Raw genomic sequence first — 9,654 nt, 5'->3', positions numbered from 1 at the left:
GATTAAGTTTGAGCATGATAGGTAAGAAGTGGTTATTCACGGTGAAGGAGATTTGCCCGCTTGCGAAGATTCTCCCTTATCTCTTATTGAAGCAAATAACGTAGAGGAGACATTCGTCTATCAAATTTTTGATACAGTGCTAGTGAATCGTATCCTAGAATGGCAGGCTATATCGGTACCACAATTGTCTTCTGCTTCTATCATGATGGTGAGTGAACTTTGGAAATATGGATTTGAGCTAGGAAAGGGTTTGGGAGCGTCTCTGCACGATATAGTTTGTCCCATATGTCTGAGTGAGAACATAGGCACGTTTGGTCTGGGAATTTGAGCCTACGATTGAAGATCTGAAGAAAGCCAAAGGAAGGAAAAAGAAAACATGGTCACTCCCTCGCCTAATGCCACTACTCCGTGAATTATTTGTTAAGAGAGGTGTCACGAAGCATGTGGAATTTGAAGTTGAATTGGTTGATGACTATCAAAACCTTTTTATTGATGTTGATATGGTCGAATTAGGAGAAGGTACCAGTATAGCAGACGTGTGATTCATAGACCCAGCTGTCCGGCTCAATAATTGGGAAGTCACTCTTCTTCCCGTCAGGAGGGAGTTTTGGTAGTTTATTTTGTTTTTCTTTCTGTTTATCTGAGTTATTTCAGGGTTGTAATTTGGATTTTAGTTTGTTTATGTTATGATGTCATCTACGTTTAAATCCTTCCATCTTTTTATTTAATGAAATGTAATGTCCCTTTGATTCGTGTCTAATATATTTTATTTTTCTTTTTTTTATATACAATTCTCTTTATGCTGATTCTAATGACATGACATGCATGTGGAATTTTCAGCTTGACCTTAAAATCCAAACTAATCAAGATGTAATGAAGCAGGATAGGGAATATGATAAAGAAGAAGAACTAGAAGAAATAAGCAAAGAGTTGGAACAATTTGAAGACAAACCGAATCCTAATTTAAATGACACTGAGCCAATAAATCTAGGGGATCAAGAAGATGTTAGGAAAACTAAAATCAGTGTACATGCTTTGCCACAGCTAAAAGATGGAATGATTCAAGCATTAATTGATTATAAGGATATTTTTGCATGGTCTTATGATGATATGCCTGGTTTAAGCACTGAATTAGTGGCTCACAAATTGCCAACTGATCTCGTGTTCCCTCCTGTCAAACAAAAGTTGAGGAAGTTTAAAATGGATGTAAGTATTAAAATTAAAGAGGAAATCATGAAATAGCTTGAAGCCAAAGTAATTCGAGTAGCTCGCTATCCCATATGGTTATCCAATGTTGTTCCTGTACCAAAGAAAGATGGCAAAATTTGAGTGTGTGTTGATTATCATGATTTGAATAGAGCAAGTCCAAAAGATGATTTTCCACTACCCAACATCCACATTTTGTTAGAAAACTATGCTAAATACAAGGTTGCCTCTTTTGTGGATTGCTATGCCGGATATCATCAGATTATTATGGATGATGAAGACGCGGAGAAGACGTCTTTTATCACACCATGGGGGACTTATTGTTATTGAGTGATGCCATTTGGTTTGAATAATGCTAGAGCAACATACATGAGACCCATGACTACTATGTTTCATGATATGATGCATAAGGAAATTGAGGTCTACGTAGATGATGTGATTATTAAGTCAAAAAGTCGGGCCGACCATGTTAAAGATTTAAGAAAGTTCTTTGATAGACTTCACAGGTATAATCTCAAGCTTAACCCGGAAAAATATGTATTTGGAGTTCTGTCTGGAAAGCTGTTGGGGTTTGTAGTCAGCCGTCGGGGGATTGAATTGGATCCTTCAAAAATCAAAGCCATTAAGGATTTGTCCCTGCCCAAGAATAGGACGGAGGTGATGAGTTTGCTTGGTAGACTGAACTACATTAGCAGGTTTATTGCTCAACTCACAACCACTTATGAGCCCATATTCAAGTTGCTGAAAAAGAGTGCTGTGGTAAAATGGACTGAAGAGTGTCAGGAAGCATTCGATCGAATCAAAAGATATTTGTCAAATCCGCCCGTGCTGGTACCCCCGGAGCCTGGTAGGCCTTTGATCTTATATTTATCAGTCATGGATAATTTTTTTGGTTGTGTCCTGGGTTAACATGATGTCATAGGTAAAAAGGAGCAGGCTATTTATTATCTTAGTAAGAAGTTCACCGCATATGAGGCCAGGTATACTCTTCTTGAAAGGACGTGTTGTGCCCTAACTTGGGTAGCACAGAAGTTGAAGCATTATCTCTCATCCTATACTACTTATCTCATCTCCCGCATGGATCCTTTAAAGTATATCTTTTAGAAGCCTATGCCAATGGTTCGATTGGCAAAGTGGCAAATATTGCTTACCGAGTTTGACATTGTATATGTGACTTAAACCGCCATGAAAGCCCAAGCCTTGGCAGATCATCTTGCCGAGAATCCCATTGATGAAGAGTACGAGCCATTAAAGACATATTTTCTTGATGAAGAAGTATCGTGTATCGATGAAGTTGTTATAGATGCTGATCCAGGTTGGAGGTTATTCTTCGATGGAGCTATCAATATGAAAGGAGTCGGAATAGGTGCGGTTCTTATCTCTGAATTGGGACAACATTTCCCGGTAACAGTACAACTTCGATTCTACTGTACTAACAATATGGCAGCGTATGAAGCCTGCATTCTTGGTTTGAGGTTAGCTGTTGATATGGGAGTCCAAGAATTATTAGTGTTGGGAGATTCGGATTTGCTCATCCATCAAATTCAAGGAAATTGGGAGACACGAGATTTGAAGCTCATACCGTATCAACAATGCTTGCAGGAGCTATGTCAACGGTTTGTGTTAGTAAAATTTAGGCATATTCCAAGGATTCATAATGAAATTGCTAATGTTTTAGCCACTCTATTTTCAATGCTCTAACATCCTGACAAAGCCTACATCGATCCAGTGCATATACAGAGTTGTGATCAGCATGCTTACTATAATGCGGTTGAAGAAGAGCTCGATGGAGAACCCTGGTTCTTGGATATCAAGCGGTACATTTAGTCAGGAGAATACCCAGTATATACCACCAACGATCAAAAGAGGACTATTAGGCATTTGGCTAGTGGATTTTTCTTAACTGGGGGAATCTTGTATAAGAGAACCCCAGATCTGGGACTTTTAAGGTGTGTAGATGCAAGAGAAGCCTCGACAATCATGGTTGAAATACACTCTGGAGTATGCGGGTCGCACATGAACAGTCATGTCTTGTCAAAGAAGATTCTTCGAGCAGGTTATTACTGGCTTATTATGGAAAGAGATTCTATTCAATTTGTTCGAAAGTGTCATCAATGTCAGGTACACGGTGATCTGATACGTTCTCCTCCTATTGAGTTGCATGCAATGGCCGCTCCATGGCCGTTCGTGGCTTGGGGAATGGATGTGATTGGACCGATTGAGCCAAAGGCATCAAATGGACATAGATTCATTTTGGTAGCCATTGACTACTTCACAAAGTGGGTAGAAGCAGTAACTTTAGAGTCAGTGACAAAGAAGGCTGTGGTGGACTTTGTTCATGCCAATATCATTTTTAGATTTGGAATTCCTAAGATGATCGTTACTGACAATGCTTCCAATCTCAATAGTCATTTGATGTAAGAAATATGTCAACAGTTTAGGATCGCATATCAAAATTCTACTCCATATCTCCTAAAGGCCAATGGTGCTGTAGAAGCCACCAATAAGAATATAAAAAAGATACTGCAAAAAATGGTACAAGGGTCTAGACAGTGGCATGAAAAGTTGTTATTTGCATTGCTAGGTTATCGCATCACTGTTCGTACTTCAATAGGGGCAACTCCATATTTATTAGTGTATAGGACAGAAGCAGTCATCCCTGCAGAAGTTGAAATTCCCTCTCTTCAAGTCATTGTAGAAGCATAGATTGATGATGACGAATGGGTAAAAACCTAACTAGAACATTGCCAGTTGTATCATAGGAGGATGGCTCGAGCATATAACAAAAAGGTCCGTCCCAGGAATTTTGAAGTTGGTCAGTTGGTATTGAGACGTATCCTTCCTCACTAGGTTGAAGCGAAAGGAAAGTTCTCCCCTAACTGGCAAGGTCCCTTCGTTGTGAAGAAAGTATTGCCCAATGGAGCCTTATATTTGACAGATACTGAAGGCAAAATGGCAGAAATGGCTATCAATACTGATGCGGTCAAAAGATATTATGTATGATATTTGATCCTTTGTTGATTTTATTGCATGTTTAGTACTTGCAATTTTGAAGATTGATATGATGAAGGCATTTTATTCTTCTATCCAAACATTGTGTCATCCTTTGTTTACCCGTTTGAGCTTCGTTTTAATTTTCTTTCATACCCCTCTTTTGGAATCAAAATAGAGTCAAAGATAAATATCTAGGAAATGAGAATAAAAGAAAGAGTTCGAAAATTAAAAATAATAATAATAAATAAATAAATAAATAAATCAAAATCAAATCAAAACAAAGAACAAGCTGATGGAACTACATGCGACTTGATTCTCCTCTCTCGGGAGTGAGATACGTAGGCTGCCCTATTTCGGGCTCGGTCCAACCAAATAAAGATCTAAGATTCACCAGTCAACAAAATGGGGGCATGAGTTAATGTGTTGTTTGAGTCGATTCCAAAAGTTGTAAGTCCTACCCCCACTTCAAGTATAGTTTGAGCCCCTTACCATCCTTTTCTAACCTTAACCAAAAGCCAAGTTACAACTAAAGAAAGTCCTTCAGAACAATTTTTGATAATGTTAAGGTTAAGCATGCAATGGATATGATGATACATTGTGAGGTACCACTTGTCTCCCTCAGCATAAGAAATCAGGAAAGAAATACAAAAATGAGAGAGTCTTATTGGTGAAAACCCCCGTAGGCATCATAAGGCAATGGTGAGTTGAGAGAAAGGAAAATGAGAGAGTCTTATTGGTGAAAACCCTTGCAGGCACCATAAGGCGATGGTGAGTAGAGAGAAATAAATGAGAGAGTCTTATTGGTGAAAACCCTCACGAGCACCGTAAGGCGATGGAGAGTTCAAGAGAAAAGTGAAAAGTGAAAAGAAAGAGATTTGTTGGCGAAAGTCTTCTAAGATGTCGTCAATCAAATGTGATGTATGAGTCCAATGGATTTGAAGAAGCGGCTCAGTTGCAAAGGCACGAACTCAACAACAAATGGGGAGTTTTGGATAGGAAGATCAGATAGCTCAATCCAAAATGTATGTCATACTCATTGGAGTTGGTTGTCATATTCAGATAAGTTTTCTTTTTGAATATGGGACATTGCCCTTTTCTTTCATTTACATATTCATGCTTTTTGCCTTTTTATGTCATTTATCAAAATAAAAGTCACCATTATTTCTTTACATTTTAAGTCAAGTCTGTGTCAAAACAAGCGAGAAAGGATTTAAAAATTTACTACCAGTCTTTCCAATTATATGAGGAAAAGCCAAGGAATAGCACATGAAAGAAATATGATCGTAATTCAACACGAAGAAAAGGAAGTCTATCAACCGACAGGCTATTGGATTCGTGGAAGCATTCAGATTTGGGAAAAGAGTGCACCTCAGGGGCATGGTAAAATGGAAACCCATCGTTTGACTCAGAACTCATTTCCCTCAATCTGGATCCGGGTCAATGATGCGGCAAGACAGGGAAAGTGTTATCCATTTGGAACAAAGATGAAAGGAACGAGTGCTGGGGCATATACCTGAGAAGCCGAGAGCTGCAAACCACCACTAAGTTTTTAACTGACAAATTTTCTTTGTTGAAATAGGGGAAAATTCACTTCACTTAATTCAGCTACCATTGGAAATCCACATCCATGAGACATTACTTTCTGCTCAGGACCCTCCTAAAAAATAGGATTTTACTTTCAATCAGGACCCTCCTGAAAAATGAAAATTTACTTTATGTTCAGGACCCTCCTAAAAATTGGGAATTTACTTCAATGCAGGACCCTCATAAAAAATAGGAATCTACTTTATGCTCAGGACCCTCATGAAAAATGGGATCTTTCTTTCTGTTCAGGACCCTCCTGAAAAATAGGATTTTACTTTCTGTTCAGGACCTCCTGAAAAATGAGATTTTACTTTATGATCAGGACCCTCCTAAAAAATAGGATTTAACTTTCTGCTCAGGACCCTCCCGAAAATTGGGAATTTACTTTCAGTTCAGGATCCTCCTGAAAAATAGAATTTTACTTTATGATCAGGACCCTCCTGAAAAATGGGATTTTAATTTCTGCTCAGGATCTTCCTAAAAAATGGGAATTTACTTTCAATTTAGGATCCTCCTGAAAAATGGAATTTTACTTTATGTTCAAGACCCTCCTGGAAAATGGGAATTTACTTTCAATTCAGGACCCTCCTGAAAAATAGGACTTCAGTTTCTGTTCAGGACCCTCCTGAAAAATGGGAATTTACTTTCAATTCAGGATCCTCCTGAAAAATGGAATTTTACTTTATAATCAGGACCCTCCTGAAAAATGAGATTTTACTTTCTGCTCAGGACCCTCCTGAAAAATGGGAATTTACTTTCAATTCAGGATCCTCCTGAAAAATGGAATTTTACTTTATGTTCAGGACCCTCCTGGAAAATAGGAATTTACTTTCAATTCAGGACCCTCCTGAAAAATGGGACTTCACTTTTTGTTCAGGACCTTTCTGGAGAATGGGACAATGCTTTCAAAAATGAAATACTACTTTACTATTTTGTTTGGGATAATTTTCGTTTTAGTTTTAATTTTGGGTTTCAGGAGCCCGCCTAAAGAATAGGGTGATGAAATAGCAAGTCAGGAGCCCGCCTGAAGAACAAAGTGATGGAATAGCAAGTCAGGAACCCGCCCGGAGAATAGGGTAAAGAAACAAAAAGTCAAGCAACAAAGTGATGGAATAGCAAGTCAGGAGCCCGCTCGGAGAATAGGGTGAAGAAACAAAAAGTCAAGAAACAAAGCGAAGCAATTGAAAGCCAAGAAACAAGTTGGAAGAAATGGCAAGTCAGGAGCCCACCTGAAGAATAGGGTGATAAAAGTCGAGTCCAGATCCAAAAGAAGCTATATCGATAGGATTTTGTAATTTAATTTATGTTTTAACTTGTAATTTTCATTTTTTGATGTAATTACAGAGCCGCAGACTGGAACCTCGATGGAAGCTCACTCGACTCTCCAACTCGGTATAGTCCACTTCTCTTTCAATCCTTCGAAATACCCGTGACTTGATTCTCTCATAATGTGAGTAGGTAGGATGTCTTAAGTCAAAATCCGATTGTCTTTTTTCCTGCTATTTCTTTCTTTGAATAATGGTCGGGTCAAAATTTGGTCTCGCTATCTACTTCTTTGTCTGAAAACACTTCATGTTTACATTCAAAGGGGGCATGATGTAGACACCTAATTTCGTCCCTCCTGATATCGTTTTACCCATTTTTACCTTATCCTACCGTGTACCCTCATCCATGTTATTATACCCTCACAAAGTCATAAAAAAATAAAAAAAATAAAAAAAAATAATAACAAACTCCCTAACAAATTCTATCCTATCCTAACCCCTTTATATCTTATCCTAACAACCTATCCAATCAAAATAAAACACATCACACCCTACCTCTATCCCTACCCCTACCTCACTACTCACGTCACTCTACCTATACACCTACACACAATACTCACAGATATAGACAATATAAAAGGAATACAGGAAAGGAGAAAAAAGGGGGACAGAAGGAATTAAAAAAAAGAAGGGATTATCATCATCTTCATTAGAGAAGAGAGATTCAGCATTGAGAAGCCATTTTTTTCTCTTTTCGTTTCTTCTAAATCGCACACGCATACACAGAAAAGAGGATAGATACAAGCTGAAGTCGAGAGAGAGTCGCAAAGAGAGATCAAGATCGAAAATTCAAAAGAGGAGATTTTTGACTGGAAAATCAAGTTTTTTGGTCACTCGTCACCAAGAACCAGAACTCGCTAATCGAATCAGCCTGAAACAAGCCAGTTCAGGTCGATTCCAACTTATTTAGGTCGATTCTGACAATGTTCAGACTGAATCCAGCGAGGATTGAGGGTGCGGTCTAGCTCATCTTTGATTTTTATGGAGAAATATAGTCGAAAAGCACTGGGTTTTCTTGGAATCCGATCCTTGTTCCATCGTCTTGCCACCATGCTCACCGAAGCTCCGATATCATGAGTTTTCTATTATTTTTCTTTCCTCTAAAATTTCAATCCTGGTACTCGTTGGTTCGTTCGGGTCAGTTTCGTCTGTTAGGATCGATCCTGGGAGTATATTGAATGCTCGCAGTTGCTTTGCTAATTGGTTATTTGAATCAAATTTTGGGTTTCAATTTCTCAAATACTGAGCTGGGCAGATTTGTCGTTGGATCTTAAGTTGAAGTTGTCGGAGGCGGGTTTTCTTTATTTCGTTGAATAATATTGGTCAAAGAGCGGTTTAAGGTCCATCCCTCAACTCTATATTCTTGTTATTGTCTCAAATGTGTTTAATTATTGTGATTATGTGTGATGTGATCGTAGTCGGTGAGTTTTGTTGACATTATGATGTCATGATTTTTGTGTTCACGGTGTGTTTTCGATGATATATGAAACGAATTGGAGTAATTTTGGTGTAATTAGTAAAAACGAAGCTAGTGGGGGTGGAATCGAGAAATTTATAAAAGGTGAATGTAGGTTAATTTTCGTTTTGTTATCTTTTTTTTATTTCGGAATAAGCATGAATGTGATAGATTTGTGATATGTTAAAATGGATGGGCAATATAGGTTCGAGTAGGCAAAATTAGGTGTGATGTGTTGATCGAATGCTTTGAATATTTGAATGTGTGTTTTGAACGTGTTTTTCTTTTAGTTGCTTATTTAATTCAAATGTACTCACTCGGTCGGGGAATTCCTTAGAGACATTGTATTTATTCACCGAGGAATGCCCTGATGTATCATGTTGGCGGAAAATGATCATGATGAAGGCCCGCGGCATCGGGTAAGGCATTGGAGCTTAGTCTAGGATTAGTTTAGAATAGGATTTACAGTTTTCGTATTTTTCTATTTTTGGGACTGTATAACTCGGACTGGACACTATATTTTTTTATTTGTTTTGTTTTATTTGTTTTGATTGATTATTTTACGTGTTTTATGTGGTTTGTACATCGTAGTGTCGAATTAGCCGATATGTTCCACCAAGCGACCGTGGTCGAACAACGGGATCGAGGGATGCCTAACACCTTCCCATCGATCAACAGAATTCCTTAGCTGGAATCTCTGTTCGCAAACCAGTTTAAAGAGTCAAATGATTTAAAAAGGATTTCCTAATGGTGACTTGGCACACCAGATTATGCCAAGTGGCGACTCTGATTTCAAATGTAAAAACAATCCTTTTTCAAAACAAATTTTTCATTTTTGTCACCTTAATAATAAAACCCTTTCGAACTTAAAAATTATCTTTATTTAAGAACGAAAAAGGGGTGTGACAGAACCCTCTCTCAAGAGTTCCAAAAAGAGTCTCAAGAAAGCTTGTTAATCCAATTTCACAATCTAAGGTATGTGGGGTTTGAACAAGGGTAATCCTTTCACCCTTGTGCCCAAAGGCTTAATTTAAATTATGACTTTTCTACAATTTATGAGATTTTATATGAAATTGAGTTAGGGTTTTT

The sequence above is a fragment of the Capsicum annuum genome, chromosome 6 (genome assembly GCF_002878395.1).
Source record: "Capsicum annuum cultivar UCD-10X-F1 chromosome 6, UCD10Xv1.1, whole genome shotgun sequence".
Classification (NCBI taxonomy): Eukaryota; Viridiplantae; Streptophyta; class Magnoliopsida; order Solanales; family Solanaceae; genus Capsicum; species Capsicum annuum.
Note: the sequence above shows the minus strand (reverse complement) of the source record.